We start from the raw sequence: 25,442 nt of genomic DNA, 5'->3' as shown, positions 1-25,442 counted from the left end.
AAAATAAACTGAGTTATTTGAAGAAATGCCTATTACTATATACTTTATTTGTGGACTAAGATTCATTATTTGTCCACCAGCCTGAGACGTATGGGGAGGTGATATCAGGAAATGTTTCCCAGAAAAGGGGATGCTTAAATTTGCAGACCTAACGAATAAGTACTAGGAATTTTTCAGGAAACTTGGAAAAGACATTATGTTTCACATTTTAAAAATATATACATATACACTTTTTAAAGGTTAAACTCCATTTACAATTATTACAAAATATTGGCTATATTTTCCACGTTGTACAATACATAATCGTAGCGTTATGCCAGTAGTATGCACCTCCCACATGTGACTCCACACAGCTGGTAACCACGAGTTTGCATCTGTGAGTCTGCTTCGTTTCTTTTGTTATATTTGCTACTTTGGTGTATTTTTAGGTTCCACCTCTGAGCCACCCAGGAAAGCCCTTAAGTGACATCATACAGTATTAAAACAGTATATTTTAGTTAGAAAGGAAACTGTGTGAACATTCAAAAGTCTAAGCAAGCATAGTGCATGGCTATAATATGAATAAAATTCTGATATGGCTGGAGTGAGGATATAAATCAGAGAGATAATTGAGTAAGATTATGGGAGGGTCATTTCCATGATCTGCATGGTTGCTCATCCAATATTATAGGTAGACAGATGACAGACTGATAGAAAGAAAATCAGAGAAGATATAAAAATATAAAATCTATATATTTACGTATATTTGTAACTGATCAAGATGGACAAAAAAAACTAAGGTTAACATTTTTTTCAGACTCAGAAAATGGTTAAGGAAAAAAATACCTAATGTGTTCCATATATGCTGGTCTTAGGACCCCAATTTGTTCCATACGTGCTGGTCTTAGGCTTTCTGAGTGTCAGAGATGATGCCTCATCTTCCTGAGGGACCCACAGAGCACTTAGTAGCCAATGAAATCAATAAAGCCTTCTGGGTTAATTGATTTTAGTATTAAAGTTATCTAGCAATTCTGTACACCACTTGGAGCTTTCACAGTGCTCCTTTGTCCGGGTTTCTATATATAAGGAAACACTTGAAACTTTACCAAAAAGAAGAGGAAGGCAAGTGGGGGTCTTTGAGTTATTAATTAGACATGACTTTGAACTAAAGAAACCCAAGAGACAGTAAAGGGAAGTCTTTCTTAGATGCATTCAAATATTGAGTTGCATGGCAGTAAGGAAGGGAAATATGAGTTGTACTGATGTTTGTGTGTGTGTTTGCATGCACACAAGAATGATGTTCAATAAACCAAAGCTATCTCAAATAAGTAGCTATGTTATACAGTATATGTCAGATAAAGTTGGGTTTGGATGATTTCACTCACTCACCAGTCAGTGGCCAGAGACATAGAAGACAATATTGATATGCTGTCTATTATTACTATGTATAATGTTTATTCCTTCCTTCAATAACAAACACAATATCTTAGCAGATGTGGCTGCAGCTTTTCTGAATATTCAGAGTTCAAATGAGGAATCATGAGGAATCAAGTAAGAAAGTTAAGGTAGATTATGGCAGCTTGAGATATTCTATCATGAATACATAAAATAATATTGTATTCACAAATAGGGAAAGGAAATATCACTTGTTAAAAACATTTTTTTTTCTTTTTATTATTAAAACATACAATCCCCCTCCCACCTCCCTCCCCATCCTATCCCTCTGGGTCATTCATTAATGTTAACTAATCTAAAACATTTGTGTTTATTATTTTTCAATAATAAAAGATTTGTGTATCTACCTTTTCTAATAAGATTTTATGAACCAAAAGACTAATTCTGATTATACAATGAATTAAGGTTTTTTGGAAAAACTAACATACTATTCTTCTAATTTGCATAAATGGCTATAGATTATGGAGGTAGAAAAGATAATAAACTAGTTCTATGAGAGGATACTATGAACTTCACACAAATAATATAGCAAATATTAATTAATAAGATATTGAATCTGACTATCATAGTCAAGATTAGACATGATAATCATGGTAAAGGGAAGAGGAGAATACATTTGGAAGATGTTAAAGAAAATGAAAGAAAGTTAAAATACTTTTGAAAAAAGAATAGCAATTTAATAATAGAAACCTAATAATATACAAACCAGCTATCATAGTGAAATATAAAATGCCAGAAATAATTATATAAATGTTCTTAATGAAATATTCAATGGGAAAAGTGAATACGAGTATTTCTGTTTAAAATAAAAGCTAAAATTTGTAGAACTCTCATCTGGTGCCAAATTCCATAAAATTGTCTGATAGGATTAAAACATGGGGAAAGTTTCCTTACGTTATCTACTAAAATATGTTTTGAAGAATATAATATAGTTTATTTCACTGAAAATTACATTTGATACAATGTTGATTGTTTTAGTATGTAATTTTGAATAAATTCATCTCATTAACTTACATAAGTATTTTTAAATAACACATACTTCTCAAGTAAATAAATAAATAGAAGAATGCAAACAGAGAAATAAGTACATGAATAACAGGGTAAATAGGTATCTCCAGACAGGAAGATTCATGCAATAAATAACAAAAATCACCTTTTACATTTTGTTATTGACAGGGCAGAAATATTAAGCTCACTCTTTCTTACAAAAGATTTAGATCAAGAGACATAAGGAGGGCTCCTTAAAATCAAACAATTAACAGCCAGGACTGGATCTTAAACCTGTATCTTCTAACTTTTAACTTTCTCTCTATATCTGTATAGTACTCTATAGTTTATGAAACATGCCCACCTAAGTGCCTCACTTGAAATTCATGGCGGTGCTGTGAGATTTAAAAAAAAAAAAAATGAGAAATAATAGTCTAAGTCTGAAAAGATGGCTAAATTTGAGGAATGACCTCTTGGGTAGACACAGTCAGTAGTGGCAGTGAGGTTACATTTGGGAACAGTGGGGATTCAGACCATTCACAGAACAGGGCTAGACTAGGATAGGCCTGAAACTCAAATAGAATGGCTTACTCTCGTTTCTATATCAAGTATATATTACTTTTTTATTCTAGCTTTGTGCATTAATTAGACCTAATTGCCGGCAGATTATTCCAACCTTAGTACTTACGAACATTTCATGGATCTGTATGGGAAGAGGTGAGCAAAGGCCATCTGTCAAGTGGTCAAGAAGGCAAGACATAAGTTGACCTTGAAATCCAAAGCATGTTGAATTTCCTAAGTATTTTGAGGAGATGATGAAGCAAAATGAATGATGCGGTAATTTGCTGCATATAAGTTATACTTCAACTGGCATTTAATTATAATATTTCAAAAGATAAAACTGGAGACCTGAATAACATTTTAGGATATATTCAGATTTTTTAATTTGATTCTCATAAACCACCTGAGAGGGGTACAGAATAAGCATTGAAACGTCTAATTAATAGATGGCATCCACAGAAGTTAACAGTATACTAACTCTAAATTTACTAAGTTTCCCAATCACTCTTCACCTTCACCTTATGAGCTCTCAGAGTCAGAAAGGTGCTTGCTTGATTTGATCTCTCCAAATCAGATCACTCTGACTTCAGGTGGTCCCTGGGTTACCCCAGGTCCACCCTGAAAATAATGCCAAATCCTGTTGTATTTTGTGGCTTCTGGTCAGAGGAAATTTTCCAGATGTCATATCAATGAACTATGTATAATCTTTGCCTTTAGATCTTTATAGTTTGCCCTTGGTCCACTCATATTTTGACTGACAGTTTCAAACTTTTTGGCCATCCAGAATTGCTACTTGATTCTTTAACTTTTGAATTTATCTGCCTCCAGTGAAATACCTGTATGAATTATCTATTTTCTACAGTCCCTAGACTCTGTCTTTGGGTCTTATGCCTCTGTTCAGTAAGAGATAACTACCAGTTTCCTAATGGACATGAGGTGGCCTACCTAGTCTTCAGTTGCTGATCTTAGTTCAAGAAGGGTTTTCAGAGCCAGCCACCATCTGGTGGAAACAGACTGGAACCACCCTACTATAAATGGGTGCCCCTCCAGAGACCTGGTTCTCCTGGGTTATTTCTCAGTCTTCTATCTTTACATCTATAAATGAAGATCTCTCTAGCTAGAAGAACCATACCAAGTAGCCTGATTTCACATTATGCTCAACTAAGCCTCAAATTCTGGACTAGACTATCAGAGACCATCCATCACAGAGGCTGCTCTTAACAGAGCTGTACTAAGCATTTCCTGCTTGAAATGCGTCCTTCTTTATTATGGTTTGTTTTCCTGTCCTTTGGAAAATGTGATCAGGGTATACCTCAGTACTTCAACTTTATTGTTAAACTGAAACAACAATGTAAACATGAGAGAAAGAGAAGAGGGGGTTGGAGGGAAGGCAATCAAGTTCTAAGCAGCTAAACCATTTTCTACAGCCTGGAGACAATGATCAAATCCCATTTAGCATGTTATTCAGTAAGACACAATTTAAATAGTTACATAACCATATGCATGTAATTATCACAACATTGCTAACTACAAGTGGGCATGCAAGACATGTGGATGAAAAGCACAGTCTCCTCTCTGGAGCGAAGAAATACAACGTTAAAATCTAGTCAAGGGTGAAACATCTACTATATAGGTATACAATTTCTCTGGCTTTATCCAAGCAACGAAATCGGTGTTTCAAAATCAAACACACTCTCAAGTCTCAGTGAGTTACCCAAAGTGTTAAAACATATGTTAGAAAGATAACAAGAGGTCAAAAGTGTCTGAGAAAACCTCAGGTATTCTAGACTCTGAAGTCTTTGTTGTCAGGCAAGGGAGCAGATAAATTATACTACAAGCCAGCAAGACCCATTTTCTCTTTTTGAGGTCTCTGATCCAATTCATCCTTAATCTTGGGTCTCACTTGAATCTCTCAGTTTCAGATGAAACTGCCTTACAGCAGTGCACATTTACTTCTCCTTTCTCCCTGCATTCAGCTGGCAATTCTGCCATCACTTTGTGATTGTTTTAAAAAACAGGTCTCTAACAGGGACATCTCCCTTAGCCATCCTTCCTCAAAATGCCGTGCTGTTCAATGATGTTCAACTAACCATGTAACAATTCTAGATTCTAGAATCTCCAACTTGTAAATACTTACTGCTTAACAAGTTCTCCCCACTGTATATTCAATAATACAAAGAGAAATAAAGAACTGTGGCTCTCTCCAAAGAGATACACAATTGTAGAACTTGCTGTGTTGCCATTAAGAACTAAACATAAAATATCAATTCAAGTATACACAGATTATTCAGCATCAATGCTTACAATTTCTCTGGTGTCAGGGCAATTTACAATATGTACACTTGAGAGTAGAAGGGAAACATTAAAAAAAAAACTTCTTGATATGATTTACAAACACAAAAACAATACTATCTTAGGGAAACAGGACAGATGCCATGGGTATAAACATATGCATCTCTATTTCCAGGTCAGACATCACTAATTGATTACTGCACACTTCTGAGCCTAGACTGAACTGAGGTCACTCTGTCAACAGAGTGCTCTAGACAACTACTAACAATCAAAGTGTTAGTGTGTGAAGTAAAACCTACTTCTGATACTAAGATTCAGACTATATTTTTTTTTTCAAATCCCATGTAGTACAAATATTCTAAATCCTTTAATAGTCTGATTAAACATTAAATATATGCTTGTTTGATAAACATATGAATTCAACATTCTATCACCTCCCAATATTTGCACACTATGTTTACATTAGTGTAAACATTGTTTACTGACATTTCAGTGAACAATTCTCAATCTTCTTTTACCTCTTTCTTCATTTGACATACCACTATTGTATTGGAGTCATCCTTCCCCCCGCATTGGGGGTTTCCTTAACTTTTACCTCAAAACTCTCTTGTTAAAAATGAATTTTAAGTATATGAAAGGATGATACATCTTCAAACAAATAATAATCCATAAGTCGCTAGCATTTAAATTACTTGGGCAGTGTTCTTTTTTATTTAATTTATGTATTTTAATTGGAGGCTAATTTCTTTACAATATTTTAGTGGCTTTTGCCATATATTGATGTGAATCAGCCATGGGTGTACATGTGTCCCCATACGGAAGCCCCTTCCCAGCTCCCTCCCCATCCCATCCCTCAGGTTGTCCCAGTGCATCGGCTCTGAGTGCCCTGAATCATGAATCGAATTTCGACAGGTGATCTATTTCACATGTGGTAATATACATGTTTCAACACTATTCTCTCAAATCGTCCCACACTCACCTGCTCCCAGAGTCCAAAACTCTGTTCTTTATATCTGTGTCTCTTGCTGTCTCACATATAGGGTCATCGTTACCATCTTTCTAAATTCCATATGCATGTGTTAATATACTGTATTGGTGTTTTTCTTTATGACTTACTTCACTCTGTATAATACACTCCAGTTTCGTCCATCTCATTAGAACTGATTCAAATGTGTTCTTTTTAGTAGGTGAGTAATATGCCATTGTGTATATGTTCCACAGCTTTCTTATCCATTTGTCTACCAATGGACATCTAGGTTACTTCCATGTCTTAGTTATTGTAAACAGGGCAGTGTTTTGAAAACAGAAATCCCATGACAGATCTAGCAGAACAAAATATTGGAGGGTGGAGTGCTGTTGAAATATGTGTGTACATGGAGGAAGGTAAGTTGTAATGTGGTTTTTAATATATGCCATGTAATTCAAACACACAGTGAGATTTGTACACTACTGCCCATTCTATGCCATTGAACATAGCATTCCTTTTTTCCCCAATTTCCCCTCTGGGAGCAAAGACGCAGAGAATAAATCACTATAATATGAACCTTTGCTTTGTTTATTTCCATTTCTGAACTTCAATTTCATGCTCACTGTCAAACATACCTATGCTGAATAGTCCCTTAATTGCTAACAAGTTTTATTCCTCCTTACTTCTTATCTTTTACAAACTCATGCTCTTTGCTGGATAATAACTCAGTTCTTAGGGCATGCTATCATGAGAAAATAAATAGAGCTCTCTACTCAAGAGATTTTTCTTTAAATTCTTTCCATTATTAAAAGTAGAGACACCTTTTAAAGGAAACAATTAAGAGGACAAGGATGTGGTCTTTTTTCCCTACTTCTAAGCAAATAACTCTCTCTCTTACATAGTATTACTTGGATTACTTCTGGTTCACCAATTATTCAGGATACAATGATATTGGTAATAAGTTGAATTTAACTGTGCATCTATTTAGGGCATGTGATGAAATAAAAATATCTACTTGAATGCAAGACAAAAAAATTCAAAAAATAATTGTTTTCTGCCTCTTTGGGCCTCCTCCCTCCCCTCTAGTGTGCACTATGCATCTTCATTGTGTATTAACCAGACCTCCCCGGTGGCAGAAATACCTGCTCAACCATAAAGAGCAATTTTCTTCCTTCTGGCAACCAGCTATGTATCTCTCTAGAGGATGACATTCTTTTCTCAATCCTATGAGGGGTCCTGATGACCCCTTACCTTGTATGTGCAGACATCTTTGGTTAACTTATGCTCAATGCCAATATACCATTTCCCTTAAAGATAGTGACTGCTGTAAAACAGACTGGTCAGATGACCTGGACAGATACTAGGCCACACCTAATGTTAGTTTTTAGCTTCAATATTTATTTATGACCTATTAATGTTACAAACTATATTACTTGACCTCTTCATGGATCATAGCCTTGTTTTGGGGAAGAGACTTGCATAACTCAATGAAACTACGAGCCATGCCACTCAGGGCCACCCAAGACAGGTGGGTCACAGTGAACAGTTCTGACAAAACAGGGTCCACAGGAGGAAGAAATGGTACCTCACTTCAGTATTCTTGCCACAAGAACCCCATGGACATTATGAAAAGACAAAAAGATACTACACTGGAAAATGATCCTATATTACACTGGATAAAGATCCTCACAGGTCAGATGGTGTCCAAAATGTTTTATTGGGGGGTAATTACTAACAGCTCCAGTGAGAATGAAGAGACTATCAAAGTGGAAATGATGCCAAGTTGTGGAAGTGTCTGGTGGTGAAAGCCAAGTCCACTGCTGTAAGAAAAATATTGCATAGGAGCCTGGAATCTTAGGTCTATGAATGAAATTAAATTGGTTGGTCAAGCAGGAGATGGCAAAATTGAACATTGAAATCTTAGGAATCAGTAAACTAAAATGAACGGGAATGGGTGAATTTAATTCAGAAGACCATTACATCTATGGCTATGGGCAAGAATCCCTTAGAAGAAATGTAATAGTCTCAAAGTCATCAAAAGAGTCCAAAATGCAGTACTTGGGTGCAATCTCAAAACTGACAGGATGATCTCAGCTCGTTTTCAAGACAAACCATTCAACATCACAATAAACCAAGTTTAATGCCCCAACCACTGATGCCAAAAAAGCTGAAACTGACCAGTTCTATGAAGACCTACAAGATCTTCTAGAACTAACATCAAAAAAAGATCCTTTTCATCATAGGGGATTAGAATGCAAAAGTGTGAAGTCAAGAGATACCTGGAAGGCAACTTTGGCCTTGGAGTACAAAATGAAGTAGGGCAAAGGCAAGCAGAGTTTTGTCAAAAGAACACAATGGTCATATCAAATACCTCCTTCCAACAACACAAGAGATGTGAATACACATGGATATCACCAGATGGTCAATACCAAATCTGATTGATGATATTCTCAGACTGATGATATTCTCTGCAGCAGAAAATGGAGAAGTTCTATACAGTCAGCAAAAACAAGACCTGGAACTTACTGTGGCTCAGATCATCATGAGTCCCTTATTGGAAACTTTAGGCTCAAATTGAAGAACATAGGGAAAACTGCAAGCTTATTCAGTATGATCTAAATCAAATCCCGTATGATTATACAGTGGAGGTTACAAATAGAGTCAAGGCTTTAAATCGGATGGAGGGCCCGAAGAACTATGGATGGAGGTTTGTGACATTGTACAAAGGTAGTGATACAGACCATCCTCAAAAAAAGAAATGCAAAAGGGCAAAATGGTTTTCTGAGTAGGCCTTACAAACAGCTGAGAAAAGAAGAGAAACTAAAGGTAAAGGAGAAAAGGAAAGATATACCCATCTGAATGTAGAGTTCCAAAGAAGAGCAAGGAGAGGTAAGAAAGCCTTCCTCAGTGATCAATGCAAAGAAATAAAGGAAAACAACAGAGTGGGAAAGACTAGAGATCTCTTCAAGAAAATTAGAGATGCCAAGGGAACATTTCATGCAAAGATGGACACAATAAAGGACAGAAATGGTATGGACCTAACAGAAGCAGAAGATGTTAAGAAGAGGTGCCAAGAATACACAGAAGAACTGTACAAAAAAGGTCTTAATGACCCAGATAACCACGACAGTGTGATCACTCACCTAGAGCCAGACATCCTGGAGTGTGAAGTCAAGCGGGCCTTAGAAAGCATCACTATGAACAAAGCTAATGGAGGTGATGGAATTCCAGATGAGCTATTTCAAGTCCTAAAAGATGATACTACTAAAGTGCTGCACTCAATATGCCAACAAATTTGGAAAACTCAGCAGTGGCCACAGGACTGGAAAAGGTCAGTTTTCATTCCAGTCCCAAAGAAAGGCAATGCCGAATATTGTTCAGACTACCGCACAATTGTTCTCATCTCACACACTAGTAAAGTAATGCTCAAAATTCTCCAAGCCAGGCTTCAACAGTATATGAACTCTGAACTTCCAGATGTTCAAGCTGGATTTAGAAAAGGCAGAGGAACCAGAAATCAAATTGCCAATATCTGTTGCATCATAGAAAAAGCAAGAGAGTTCCAGACAAATATGTGCTTTATTGACTACACCAAAGCCTTTGATTGTGTGTATCAAAACAAACTGCGGGAAATTCTGAATGAGATGGAAATACCAGACCACCTGACCTGCCTCCTGAGAAATCTGTATGCAGGTCAAGAAGCAACAGTTAGAACTGGACATGGAACAACAGACTGGTTCCAAATAGGAAAAGGAGTACGTCAAGGCTGTATATTGTCAACTTGTTTATTTAACTTATATGCAGAATACATCATGCAAAATGCCAGGCTGGATGAAGCACAAGCTGAAATCAAGACTGCAGGGAGAAATATCAATAACCTCACATATGCAGATAATATCACCCTTATGAGAAAAAGAGAAGAAGAATTGAAGAGCCTCTTGATGAAAGTGAAAGAGGAGAGTGAAAAAGCTGGCTTAAAACTCAACATTAAATAAACAAAGATCATGGCATCTGGTCCCATCACTTCATGGCAAATAGATGGGGACAATGGAAACGGTGAGACTTTATTTTCTTGGGCTCCAAAAGCACTGCATATGGTGACTGCAGCCATGAAATTAAAAGAAGCTTACTCCTTGAAAGAAAAGCTATGATCAACCTAGACAGCATCTTAAAAAGCAGAGAGATTACTTTGCTGACAAAGGACCATCTAGTCAAAGCTATGATTTTTCCAGCAGTCATGTATGGATGTGAGAGTTGGACTATAAAGAAAACTGAGCACAAAATAATTGACGTTTTTGAACTGTGCTGTTGGAAAAGATTTTTGAGAGTCCCTTGGACTGCAAGAAAATCAAACCAGTCAATCCACGGAAATCAGTCCTGAATATTCATTGGAAGGACTGATGCTGAAGCTGAAGTTCCAATACTTTGGCCACCTGATGCAAAGAGCTGACTCATTGGAAAAGACCCTGATGCTGGGAAAGACTGAAGGCTGGAGGAGAAGGGGACAACAGAGGATAATATGGTTGGATAGCATCACCGACTCAATGGACATGAGTTTGAGCAAGCTCTGGGAGCTGGTGATGGACAGGGAGGCCTAGCATGCTGCAGTCCATGTGTCGCAAAGAGTTGGTCAGGATTGAATGACTGAATTTAACTGATACAGAATGACTTCTGCTATTGTCTGTGCCCTACCCCACAGATTGGCTTTTGGTTACCTTTTCAACACAATTCCCAGCACCTGGCACAGTGTCTATTCTATAGTATGTGCTGTGTTAAGGTAGATGCAGTATTTAGGAACTGCATAATTACTTGCTGAGATAAAGACATCGAATTCATACTGGTAAGTTTTATCCTTCAATGTCTTTGAAGATAGGCTTCAGGTAAAAACAAGCTTTTACTTAGATAAGAGAATATCCAAGGATGAGACATAAAAGCTATTTTTAATGATTTGAGGTCTCTCCTTTGAAATAAGAGTAGATTTATTCATTCATTCACTCAACAATACTTTTTTTTTTTTCATGGCTATGAAAAACGTTCTTTTTTTTTTTTAATTTTATTTTATTTTTAAACTTTACAATACTGTGTTAGTTTTGCCAAATATCGAAATGAATCCGCCACAGGTATACCCGCATTCCCCATCCTGAACCCTCCACCCTCAACAATACTTTCTAAGCTTGTATACTTTCTAATACTTTTATTCTGCCTGTGTTACAAGATTACTGTTTATCGCATTACTGAGTGTTGTACTTAGCCTCAGAAAAACTTAATGATAATTAGATGACTTGAAACAATTGATCAAATATGTACTGTGGGGCGTGTGTGTGTGTGTGTGTATGTATGTGTGTGTGTGTCCACGCACACTGTCGCTTCATTCATGTCTGACTCTGTGACCTTATGGATTGTAGCCTGGCTCCTCTGTCCATGGGATAAAATACTATCCAGGCAAGAAGACGGATGGGTTGCCATGCCCTCCTCCAGGGGATCTTCCTAATCCTGAGCTCTAATCCACATTTCTTATGTCTTCTGCATTGACAGGTGGGTTCTTTATCACTAGTGCCACCTGGGAAGCCCCATATGTTTACTAATCGTTATATATACTCAATGATTCTAATAGTGGAATTCTAGATATAAGAACAAGCAGCAAGACGGAACCATTTCCTAGACAATAACAGACTAGTGAGATAGGCAGTCCAGAGACGTAGGGTTACTGTTAACGGGGCCTAGTCTTGTTAGTACAGTGAGAGGCCTTCCAATGAAACTGCCACCTGACCTGGGAATGAGCATCCCCAGCACTGTCAGACAAATTGGTCATGAAATGCCTCTCAAAACTAGGTGGACTTTAAGATCGAAAAGGAAGGAGCTGTAAAATAAAGAATGTTGCTCATCATCCAGTTCTACAAGAACAAGTCATGAGCCACTGCAGCCAATGACACACCGTAGACCCTGAAACGAGATCAGGGCAAAGATTAAGATGAAGTACTTTGTGTTCTAAGAAAATTGGCAGAACTTGTCTTCAGATTGTTAAGATATTTTTAGAGAAACTTTATGAACCTGGATTCTTCCATTTCCCATCCTTAGAAAAGCACTAAAACCATTAACTAAGATGTCAGTTCCTTGTGATTAGCAGTGACTTTCTACTGAGATGTGTACTTGATTGTATATACTATCTCACAAAAATCATATATGTACCAGATTCTGGTACACATATGGCCTCTGTGGACTATCTCCTGGGTTGGAATACTCAGACTGGCTTACACACAATTTTGTAGGGTTTTTTAAAGATTGACTATTAAGTTTTTTGCTGACACACTGTATAATATTTTTTACAAAAAGACTGATATGAATACTTCTAAATAAGCTGTGGGCCAGTATACCACATTTTCAACTCAAACTATTTCCCTACCCCCACAGACTCACACACATATTCATTGGTCTACTCTCTGCAGGCATCTGATTTTATAATCTCTAGCTTAAATCATACATCTCATTGTCCTTCTGGTAATCACTTGAGAGTCTTGCTTGACTCAAGTTAGGAAATGGCAATTTTAAATGTCAAAATTGAATTCACTAGATAGTATTATGTTTCCTTATTTCATTTTAGTTATTTCAAACTTGTGCTCTATTCCAAATTAGGACAAACCTAATCTTTCTCACTGGAAAAAAAAAATCTAGGTTCATATATAAGAATTTAACTGAGAAAAGCACCTTAAAAACACCCATGATTTTAAGTAGATCTTGGACACATTTTATATTTTTGATATCTACCCTCTTCAGAATTTAATCAGTCAAATATAAGGGAAGTTAATCCTAAATTATGATTTAGAGAGAGAAAATATTTATTGTTTATAGTCTGGGCTTCTTACTGTAACTTTCAGACACTTATTAGAGATAGGTTCTGAAAAAATTCTAACCTAAGGGGCTGCAATTTTTCCCATGATTCTTAATAAACAACTCTTAAGACAGGCTTAATTTCATCAGAAAATTATTAATACTAATTTAACAAACTGATATTTGTGGAGTACTTACTGTAAACTAGGTATTACTCTGAGTGACTAAAAAAGAACCACTGAATAATGTAACCTTCCCTACTCTCATAGTGCTGACTTTATAGACTCAAAAATAGGAAAAATGCTCTGTTCATAAAGCAACACAGACTTCCAAACTTTAGTTTCAATATTAACTCCTCTAGTATCATGGGCACCCAATGTATGATGGTAAATACCTGTAGTGTATAAAGATTTTAGTCTTCCTAGCATTAGTTATGTCTGTAATACATCACTGCATTATTACCAGTTAAAAAATACATAAACAGAAAAATCAGCAAGGAAGGATAAGAGGAAGGGATTTGCCTGGTGAAAATCCCAGGAACCAGAGACATTTCACATAATCACTTTAATAAGAGCCCATGTTAATTTCAGAGCAGTTGATTTCCAGCATAATAAGATCTGTCAAATGAAAGTCATCTCATTGTCCCTACAATGTGAAGAGACATTCATATTATCTGGTATATAGCAGATAGATATTGCTATTATAGGGAAAAGGGAAAAAGTGACAGGGATGCCCCACTTCCTGGTATGCTCTGGTCACATTTCATTTTAATGTGATTAGAGGGCATTTGACACTTTAATCAGGGTGATATCTCACACGCCTGGAACACTTAGCCTGGGACAGGAAACTGAACACTGACATTTGGTTTTTCCCCATGTGCGGTTGATCACTGTCACTCCAGTCTGGTGGTACCAATAGGTGTGTGGAGAAGAACTATGGCTTAAACATTTTAGTGAGTTCTCCTTGGTCAGAGACCAGATGGCAGACATAGTAAGTCTTTTATAAATTTACTTCTTAATGATTAAGCCAAACCCCTTCAGTTCATGCTCTTGTTAGTTACTGTCTGCCTCCCTGTAGTGAAACAAGTTCTCCTAAGTGAAATCTAGGTGACTTATGCCATTTTAGATGCTAATTCTTTTTTGCTCATACCGAGGTCAGGTTTGGCCAAAATTAATTGATGGTGCAGATTCCCAGGTTAGTATTTTTTCTATATAAATGTAACACTTAATCATTATTACTATACTTAGAGATGAGGGGTTTTTTTTGTTTGTTTTGGCTGCACCATGAGGAAATCAGGATCTTAGCCAACCAGGGATTGAACCCATGCCCCTGTATTGGGGGCACAGAGTCTTAACCACTGAGGTCCCTAGAGACAAATATTTTCCAGTTTCACAGATGGAAAAACTAAGATTCAAGCAGACTAAATAACTTGCTTGAAATTATAAGGCGTATAAATAGTACGGGAACTGAATGTTTCCCCTCGTGTCCGACATCACTGGAAAAATGAAAGCAGCAATAAGAAAACTTCCACAGGTGCCCTTTACAACAGCTCCCCACCTGCCAGTGTCTGAATCTATAAACTCTGCCGTTCTGCCTCTAACCACAGACAAAGTATCCATTATCCCCTTCAAAGCTCATCCTTCCACTTGCACACTAAATTCTACTTCCTTTCATCCACTTAAGAACAACTCTTCAGAAACCAACGTTCCTTACATTATCTATGTTTGGCTCACTATTGCGTCATTCTTGTCAGTATGCAAATCTGCTATTGTTTCTCCCACTGTAGCAACCCTTCTTTTTATCCTATTTCTCTTGCCAGCTTCTTGCGCATTTCTTTGCTGTCTTTGGCAAAACTCTTCTAAAAACAGTTCTACACACATTTCCCCTGATTATTCACTTTTCATTCTCTCTAAAAACAATTCCAATCAGGCTTTGTTGAAACTGTTCATATCAAGGTCACAGGCAATCTTCATGTTGCTAAATTTTATACTCTATTCTCAGTCTTCATCTTACTTGACTTAGTAAGCAGAATTTTACACAGTTGTTCTATGTTCTTGATATATTTCCTTCCTTTGGATTTCAGAGCTACACAGTTCCTTGGTTTTCCTCTTATTCTACTGATACCTCCTTCATCGATCCATATGATGGCTCCCTCTTTCATAATATTGAAGTGTTCCAGAGTTTCATCATTGATCCTCTCCTTTATGCTCAATCCTTTCATGAACTCAAATAATCTTAAGACATTAAACAGCATCTCTCTGCTGATAAAACTCAAATTTGAACTTCTTGTCCATGGCTCTCTCAAAAATTCTGGATTGGTAAATTCAAATACCTACTCATCATCTGCACTTGTATGTCTAATAAATATTGAAATTGAACATGATCAAAACCACACCCCTGGTCACCATTAGCCACGACCTTTCTTTGGTTTCTGTGGATTGTCACAAACACTTAGCATAGAGCACCCAGTAGGCATTCAGTAAATATGTTGAGTGAATGAGCAAACTGAAAGTCACTCAGTTGTGTTCAATTCTTTGCGACCCCATGGACTATACAGTCCATGGAATTCTCCAGGTCAGAATACTGGAGTGGGTACCCTTTCTTTTCTCCAGGAGATCTTGCCAACCCAGGGATTGAACCCAGGTCTTCTGCACTGCAGGTGGATTCTTCACCAGTTGAGCCACAAGGGAAGCCCATGTGAATGAGTAAAAGAATAAATATCTAATAACTACCACAGTTATTGGTATAAAATGTATACTGCAATAAATGCTTTGAGGGTGAATGAAAGAGTAAATCAAAGAATGAAACAATGATAGGGCATGATTTGAATCCTAGTTTATACTTTCTCCCACAGACTCAATCTGCTTGAGAAAAAAAAAAAAAAAAACTATGAAATACAATTAGGGTGTCCTCTTCAGAGAGGGATTTCTGACCACCATATCTAAATTAGCCAAACTTCTTCACTCCTAATGTCCAGTCACTCTCTGTTACAACTGTAGGATTTCCTCATAGAAGTTATTACTATCTGTAATCATCTTGTTCACTTACTCACTTATTCACTTGATTATTTTTGTCTATCCACCACAGCCTAGACATGAATGCCTGGCTCACAGCACATACTCAATATATGGCAAATGAACGAATCATTTTACTAAAAATTAATATACTTGAGAGTGCAATTGGATCATTTGGATTATAAATTACATGGGGAATTAAGAGAAAAAAAAAAGATAAACAAGAGCCTAGGTTGAATAAGTCTTCAGAGAAAGGCATCATCTGAGCCAGAGATGAAACTATCTCTATTTCTACAGAGAACAGTTTTTTAACACTATGTACAATGCCTAGTAATTATTTTACCCTGCCCTCCAAGCCCTTCACCATTTAGCTTCTACACAGATCTATTAATCATCCTTGAGATAAAACTTACTCCTTATTATGGCTCAGGAGGTCACATATACAATAACTGGAGACCCTACCAAAGCATTAAAACGATGAGCCTGTGAGCTCCAGAACCCAATCACACTCATTGATGTCTTTTCAGAGAATGGAGTCTTTATCTTCATCTTTCCCTTCCCTTCATGCATTTATTATCAGGCCTTTAGTCATGGATTTGGTTTGGACAGGTATATTTCTCTCTCTTCTTAATGTCTGGCTTTGTGTGAATGATAAGAGCAGTGCATAATATTTTTGTTGGTGTTGTTATTGGTTTTATTCACTCTTGCTTTGATAAGCTAACTTACAACTTTAGGTTTGTTTGTTTTTCTTTTTCTTTTTGACTTTTGCCTCTAAATTTTCTTTGAGAGCCCAAATCTTTTGATCTATCATCCTGCTCAACATCAAATGATAATCCTTGACTGGGAAGTGAGTCTGCTGCATCCTGCAAGAACAGCCTGCCCATTAGTACCATTGGCATCAAGCAAAAGGAATATTCTCTCAAAACGTTTGGCAAGTATTCAATAAAGCTAACACAATTTTAAGAGGCAAACTAAACAGCAATTTGGAGAAGACTGGCGTGTAGCTAAAAGTAATTTCTGCTCTGCAAAAGAGACCCACTCTACCTATAGGTGTTATAGGTGACACCACCTTCTATGTCAAAGTAGTTACAGAGTAAGGCATCAAAATCAGAACCCCAGCCATTCCTGTTACCAGTTATATGAACTTGTGAATGTTATTTGCCTTCCCTGAGGCTCAGTTTCTCTTTAAATTCTTATTTGTACAGTAAGAACAGTCACATCTAATTCATAGGGGTGTTATACAGCTTTAAAGAGCAAAATAGCCCTCCATAAATAGAATATATTATATACATTAAAATTATATATTTGTATGTAAATATGTGATAGATATGATTATATATGAAATTTATTTTATTGTCCTCTTAGCATTCAGTCTGTCTTTCTTTTCTACAACAGACATGCTTCTGCTTGGAAATTACCTGATAATATAATCTTGGGTACCCTCTCACACTTTTGTTCTTCAGGAGTGAGCCAGTAATCTAGGGCAATCCAATGGCTCTGGTTATCAATTCAGGGCTGGACAGTCCCAATATAGATAAACTCATAGCTTTTTATAGGAGTGTTGGTAAAATAATCCCCAAATACCCAAGAACCAGGCATAATGCCATAGGAGATATTAGAGACTGGGGAACACATGATGAGGACTGTATGCCCTAACTAACAGCAGCTAAATTAAAAAGTAAGCCAGAAAGAAAAACAGCAATACAGTATACTAACGCATATATATGGAATTTAGAAAGATGGTAACAATAACCCTGTATACAAGACAGCAAAAGAGACACTGATGTGTAGAACAGTCTTTTGGACTCTGTGGGAGACGGAGAGGGTGGGATGATTTGGGAGAATGGCATTGAAACATGTATAATATCATATATGAAACGAGTCGCCAGTCCAGGTTCGATGCACGATACTGGATGCTTGGGGCTGGTGCACTGGGACGACCCAGAGGGATGGTATGGGGAGGGAGGAGGGTGGAGGGTTCAGGATGGGGAACACATGTATACCTGTGGTGAATTCATTTTGATATATGGCAAAACCAATACAATATTGTAAAGTTAAAAAAATAAATTAAATTAAATTAAATTTTTAAAAAAGTTCTATGAGTTTATCTATATTGGGAATGTCCAGCCCTGAGGACTGTCTTGATCCCTGATGCAGGGACCATCCCCAAGAAAAAGAAATGCAAAAAGGCAAAATGGTTGTCTGAGGAAGCCTTACAAATAGCTGTGAATAGAAGAGAAGCGAAAGGCAAAGGAGAAAAGGAAAGATATACCCATTTGAATGCAGAGTTCCAAAGAAGAGCAAGGAGAGGTAAGAAAGCCTTCCTCAGCGATTAATGCAAAGAAATAGAGGAAAACAACAGAATGGGAAAGACTAGAGATCTCTTCAAGAAAATTAGAGATACCAAGGGAACATTTCATGCAAAGATGGACACAATAAATGACAGAAATAGTATGGACCTAACAGAAGCACAAGATATTAAGAAGAGGTGGCAAGAATACACAGAAGAACTATAAAAAACAGATCTTCATGACCCAGATATTTATGATGGTGTGATCATCAACCTAGAGCCAGACATCCTGGAATGGAAAGTCAAGTGGGCCTTAGGAAGCATCACTATGAACAAAGCTAGCAGAGGTGGTGAAATTTCAGTTGAGCTATTTCAAATCCTAAAAGATGATGGTGTGAAAATGCTGTACTCAACATGCCAGCAAACTTGGAAAACTCAGCAGTGGCCACAGGACTGGCAAAGGTCAGTTTTCATTCCAAACCCAAAGAAAGGTAATGCCAAAGAATGCTCAAACTACTGCACAATTGCACTCATCTCACACACTAGTAAAGTAATGCTCAAAATTCTCCAAGACAGGCTTCAACAGTATATGAACTGTGAACTTCCAGATGTTCCAGTTGGTTTTAGAAAAGGAAGAGGAACCAGAGATCAAATTGCCAACATCCGTTGGATCATGGAAAAAACAAGAGAGTTCCAGAAAAACATCTATTTCTGCTTTATTGACTAGGCCAAAGTCTTTGACTGTGTGGATCACAACAAACTATGGAAAATTCTGAATGAGATAGGAATACCAGACCACCTGACCTGCCTCTTGAGAAACCTGTATGCAGGTCAGGAAGCAACAGTTAGAACTGGACATGAAACAACAGACTGGTTCCAAATAGAGAAAGGAGTACGTCAAGGCTGTATACTGTCACCCTGCTTATTTAACTTATATGCAGGGTACATCATGAGAAACGCTGGGCTGGAAGAAGCACAAGCTGGAATCAAGATTGCCGGGAGAAATATCAGTAACCTCAGATATGCAGATGACACCACTCTTATGGCAGAAAGTGAAGAACTAAAGAGCATCTTGATGAAAGTGAAATAGGAGAGTTGAAAAAGTTGGCTTAAAAGTCAACATTCAGAAAACTAGGATCATGGCATCTGGTCTCATCACTTCATAGATGGAAGATAGATGGAGAAACAGTGGAAATAGTGAGAGAGTTTATTTTGGGGGGCTCCAAAATCAGTGCTGATGGTGACTGCAGCCATGAAATTAAAAGACACTTACTCCTTGGAAGGAAGGTTATGACCAACCTAGATAGCATATTGAAAAGCAGAGATATTATTTTGCCAACAAAGGTCCATCTAGTCAAAGCTATGGTTTTTCCAGTAGTCACATATGGATGTGAGAGTTGGACTATAAAGAAAGCTGAGCACTGAAGAATTGATGCTTTTGAACTGTGGTGTTGGAGAAGACTCTTGAGAGTCCCTTGGACTGCAAGGAGATCCAACCAGTCCATCCTAAAGGAAAACAGTCCTGAATATTCACTGAAGGACTGATGCTGAAGCTGAAACTCCAATACTTTGGCCACTTGGTGCGAAGAACTGACTCCATGGAAAAGACCCTGATTCTGGGAGAAACTGAAGGCAGGAGGAGAAGGGGATGACAGAGGATAAGATGGTTGGATGGCATCACCGACTCGATGGACATGTGTTTGAATAAGCTCTGGGAGTTGGTGATGGACAGGGAAGCCTGGTGTGCTGCAGTCCACGGGGTTGCAAAGATTCAGACATGATTGAGCGACTGAACTGACAGCACAAACACGTGATCTCATCCACAAAGGACGCAGAGAACTTCCTCATCTCCACCACAGACTCATCCCACCAAATCTTTACCCTTTCTTTGATCAGCCCTGGTATGATGAAGGATCTTGATCCCAAGCATAGAATGAATGGACCAATAAAATGACCAGAGAAGTAGAGTGTGATGACTCAGAACAGCAGAGTCAGGTGGAACCCTTGTCCATACCTTGCTCAACCCCCTGAAAGTCCAGTGACCACGGCCATGTTGCTTATTCTTTTTAGACTCATTCTCGACACCTATAAAATGGGGTCAGTGATGCTGTTCTTATAGGGTTTTTATCCATGTTATAAATGTACACACTAGGTCATAGGGGCACATTATAAGCACAAAATGAGGAATAACTACTGTTATTTCTAGGCTCTCTCATAGAGGTCACATTGGCAAATCTTTCCTGAGGCCTCTGGATATAAGAGCCCTCTCTTTCCCTCCTAGAGCCTGGTACCTTATTGCACCTGTGTCAGTGAGTGGAATGAGTCTAGCAGAATCAGCCCAGTCATTATTTTTTATTAGTCTTCAGAGAGGAAAGGCATTTCCCTTGAAATACACGGGTACAGACCTACATGAGACATTAAAATTCCCTTAGTCCAATTCCATCATTTTACAGATGAAGAATGAGTCTCTCGAGTGGAAGGGGAATATGGAAGTACATATTTTTTAAGGGTCTTAACAGAATGCTTTCTAATATAAAAAAGAGAAGAAGATGGCCCAGGAGACAAGGGCTTTATGATGAAAACTACTCTGAGTCCAAAGTCAGGATTTTCAGCATTTCTAAATATGTCTATAATTAAGCAATAAAACATTTCAATTTGTAAAGGAACCATCAAGTGAGTCAGCTCAACTACCTAATGAAATATTATAGGGAACATCTGTAAGCAGACAGTGCAACTGGCAGATGCCAAATACCACCTGAACACACAGAATGCTGGATCCACAGTGTGATCCACTGAGTAATAAACACACATATAAAAAACTTCTTGTTCAGAGCAAGGGATGGAGGTGGGAAGAAGATGGGTTGTGGGAAAGTATCGTATGTCACAAGCACTCACAGAAACACACACATTTATCCTCTGAGAGATAGTGCCATTTTCCTTATACTCAATTTCACCAGTCAAGCAGGGATTGTTGAGTGATTAATAGCTAGATAGTTCCCTGAAATGCATGGCCAGAAGTTTCAATATCTCTGATGACTTATGAATATTATTCTGCAGTAAATTCTAAATGAACTGTGAAAACAGTTTGGTGATTAGCTTCTTTGGAACAACAAGAGGCACCCACTTTTGCTTTCACTTGGCTTTGAAAGACTAAAGGAAAATTCAGCAATTGTCCATGCCATACACTACCTCCCAAAGACTTGCAAGCTAACAGTGGTGATCAGCCTTTTCCCTAACAGCCCACAAATAGGCATTAAAAATTCACAGTTATAAGAGTATTTTGGAACAAGAGGAGAGTCACATGTGTCCTTACATTTACTTATGTCTTCCAAACCTCCAACTTTAAGGGAAAAAAAAATACTGCTTTGCAGTAAGAGGACAGCAGCCAAGTGACAAGCCCAAAGAGGCACTTAGATCCCACTTCAAGAAAGGACTTGCTACCCAGCTCTGGCAACTCTAGTTAGCTGCCAGCTCCCAGGGGTTAGTTCCTCTGGGTCCATCTCACGTTTTCAGCCATAAGTAACCTAAGCTGGTGACTGGGCAAAGCCATGGGACAAGGCCCAAGCCATTTCTGTCCAACATAGGGGTGTTCTAACGGGCAACCTTCCTCTGTGCTTCTATAGCCTTTATGAGACCTGCACTGCAGTCTGCCATGTCTCCCTCCTCAACCCTATCTGCTCCCTTTTCCTTCCACAGGTTTTTCTACCAAACACATGTTTTGCACTCCTGATTCAATCTCAGTGTTTGTTTCCCAGGAGTCTCAAAGACATACCTGGAAACAATTTCCATCTGGGATGAGAAAAATCTGAAACAGAAAAAACAGATATCTAAGAGAGACATTACTTTGTCAATAAAGGTCCGTCTAGTCAAGGCTATTGTTTTTCCAATAGTCATGTATGAATGTGAGTGTTGGACTATAAAGAAAGCTGAGTACAGAAGAATTGATGCTTTTGAACTGTGGTGTTGGAGAAGACTCTTGAGAGTCCCTTGGACTGCAAGGAGATCCAACCAGTCCATCCTAAGGAGAATCAGTCCTGAATATTCACTGGGAGGTCTGATGTTGAAGCTGAAACTCCAATACTTTGGCCACCTGATGCGAAGAGCTGACTCATTAGAAAAGACCCTGGTGCTGGAAAAGATTGAAGGCAGGAGAAGGGAACAACAGGATGAGATGGTTGGATGGCATCACCGACTCAATGGGCATGAGTTTAAGTAAACTCCGGGAGTTGGTGATGGACAGGGAGGCCTGGTGTGCTGCAGTCCATGGGGTTGCAAAGAGTCAGACACAACTGAGCAACTGAACTGAACTGAACTTAAGCCAAAGTTCTCTAAAAATTATTTACAGGTAAAATCTACCACCAATAAAAACAATAGAAAATAATGTTCAAATACTTCTAAGTGCTGCCAGAAGTTCATAGATTTACAGAATAGTGAAAATAAATAGGAAATGCATAAAATGACACAAATAATAATAAATGAAGAGTCCCCCAGTGTCCTTTTAGGGAGAACAGTGCACCTGGCTGCTTCTGTCTGGCCAGAGTTGAAGTCCATACTAGACTCCCACTGCTCACAGTCACATTTAACTTGCACACAGAGTCTCCTATGCATAGGTGTGTCAGCCTCCAATAACAGCAATAAATAAAGGGGAGAGATGGAAAGCTTTATGCAACGAGAAAGATGGTTTTCTAAGCATTATGTAAATTGGTGTGTATTTGAAATATGCTAATGCACACAATGTCATGTTGATATAATAACAGATGACATTTTCATTTCGGGGAGAGGTGCAATGTGATTCTGCTCTATCCTGGGTAGAATCCTCTGGGAACCAGTCAGGTTGTCAGAGATCTCAATATTAAAATAAAAATGTATACAATTTGGAATGCAATGGACCATGAGACATCTTTTAAAATACTGTGACCTAGGAGAATTCCAACTGTTGCTGTTCTCTGCTGCTGACTTTGCCCTGAGATAAAGTCCAGGGGCACTTTAGCCCCATCAAGAGTTCATGAGAATTTCTAACTCTGTGGTAGAATTCAGTTAAAGATATTGCTTTTCTTTTTAGCAATATAATGAAAGCTGAAATTTGAAGGTCCTAACGGTCAAACTAAAATTATCGTCCCCTATATAGAGCTCTATTAATTCAACTCATTGCTGATTTTGATGAAACCAAAGTAGACTAAAGTTTTTCATTGAAATGCATCACCTTCAGACTTGAATATAGAAATCCACCATAATACTAACTGTTATCAAATGCATCATTTGTTGGGTGTTCACTGTGTATAGGTATTCTGGTAAGTGTAAAGTATCTCAATTCTCATATCAGTGCTATCAAAAAGTTGTTATTCTCCTCATTTGATAAGGAGGAAACTTATACTTTCTGTTCTCTGTTTATAACTTAAACAGAGTTATACAGTTAGCAAGTAGCAAACTAGTTAGCTGTGAGCAAGTAGCAAAGTGATGATTTCAACCTAAGAATGTTAAACTTCATAGCCCTGAGTTTTAGAGAGGTTAATAATGCAACTGCAAATGGTGATACATGCAATGAGTACCTAACAATAAAGCAGCCTGTGCTATAAGCTGAGAAAACAAGAAGTAATGTGTTCTGGGCAGAAACACCACCTAATCTCATTTTTTAAACTTTCCAACATCAAGCATAGTGCTTGGCACTCATTGGCTTCTGAAAGATTTGTTCCATACCCAGTCTTGATTTGAGGTTGGGACACCAATATATATGTAAAGTAGAGAAAATACAAGAAAAATGTTGCATATATAATCCCGATATTCTAGTATCTTTTTTCATTCAAAATAACTACCTGACTATAACATTAGAAGTAAAAGAGCAGCATGAGTGTGTGACTCTGACCTGAACCCACTATTTGGCTCTCTTCTTTATTAGTTAAGCAAGTTACTTAGTCTTTGAGAGTGAGAATTTCCAAAAAAAAAAAAAAAAATAGGTTACATAATACCCTTACAGGGTCATTGTAAAGATTCAGAGATAACACTTGAAAAGTATTTAAAATACTATCTATCTAGAATTGGCTCTTGATGGTAGCAACTGTTTTCCTCCCCAGTCTTGGCCATGAGTACTTTGTAGCAACACATCAATCACTTGCACATTAAACTTATTGCTCTAGTTGTAGCTTAACTATTTTGGTCATTGAATCCATTGACCCAAACAGGGTATGATATTATGATCAAAACTTAGCAATCAGAAGTTGCAAACGAACTTTCTGAATCACAAGGGCTTCTTGGTTACTCCTCTTCTTCCACAAGCAAAATGACAAGAGATAAGACAACCATACAAGTAAATTTGGAGGCCATTTCCTAAATCTAATTCTTCATATTTATAAAATATTTCACATTTTTTTTTTTCATTTTGATTTTATAAAAATGCTGTGAAGCAGGTGACCTTATCCCTGTTTTAAACAATGGAAAGTGAAGTGAAGGTGTTAGTCACTCAGTCATGTCCAACTCTTTGCGACCCCATGGACCATGGCCCACCAGGCCCCTCTGTACATGAAATTCTTCAGGCAAGAATACTGGAGACGGTAGCTATTCCCTTCTCCAAGGAATCTTCTTGACCCAGGGATCAAACCCAGGTCCCCTTCATTGCAGGCAGATTCTTTATCATCTGAGCTACCAGGGAAGCCCTGTTTTAACCGATAAGGAGGTGCAAGGTAGAGAAGTAAGATTCATTGCTCAAAGTCCCAAAGCTAGCCAGAATAGAGCTGATTATTTGGAGATACATATATACATATATAGAGAAGGCAATGGCAACCCACTCCAGTGTTCTTGCCTGGAAAATCCCATGGTCGGAGGAGCCGGGTGGGCTGCAGTCCATGGGGTCGCAAAGAGTCGGACATGACTGAAGCGACTTAGCAGCAGCAGCATACACACATATGTTTCTTCTTCTGTGAATCACCTATTTATTTTCCATGCTTTTTACTTTTATTCAACTTTTAATTACTAATTTGAGAAAGTTGTTTATATATTAATAGTATTAATTCTTTAGTTCAGGGCTTCCCTAGTAGCTCAGACGGTAAAGCATCTGCCTGCAATGCAGGAGACC

General features: G+C 37.8%; 1 long non-coding RNA gene across 19 annotated transcripts in view; it reads right to left on the bottom strand.

Annotated features, from left to right (window-relative positions):
• The window catches only part of LOC147369591 (uncharacterized), a 676,540-nt gene that overhangs the window by 426,275 nt on the left and 224,823 nt on the right, over window positions 1-25,442 (bottom strand). Inside the window, exon 3 of one of the 19 annotated variants that reach the window (XR_015168545.1) lies at window positions 3,110-3,216. The exons of the other annotated variants lie outside the window; for them this stretch is intronic. This is a non-coding gene — a long non-coding RNA (uncharacterized LOC147369591). The remainder of the gene's footprint in view (window positions 1-3,109; window positions 3,217-25,442) is intronic. 19 annotated transcript variants of the gene reach the window in all.

The sequence above is a fragment of the Bos grunniens genome, chromosome 7 (assembly GCF_055505025.1).
Source record: "Bos grunniens cultivar Pamir isolate PY7600 chromosome 7, Bosgru_T2T1.0, whole genome shotgun sequence".
Classification (NCBI taxonomy): domain Eukaryota; kingdom Metazoa; phylum Chordata; class Mammalia; order Artiodactyla; family Bovidae; genus Bos; species Bos grunniens.
This window is presented reverse-complemented; position numbering and strand designations above follow the sequence as displayed.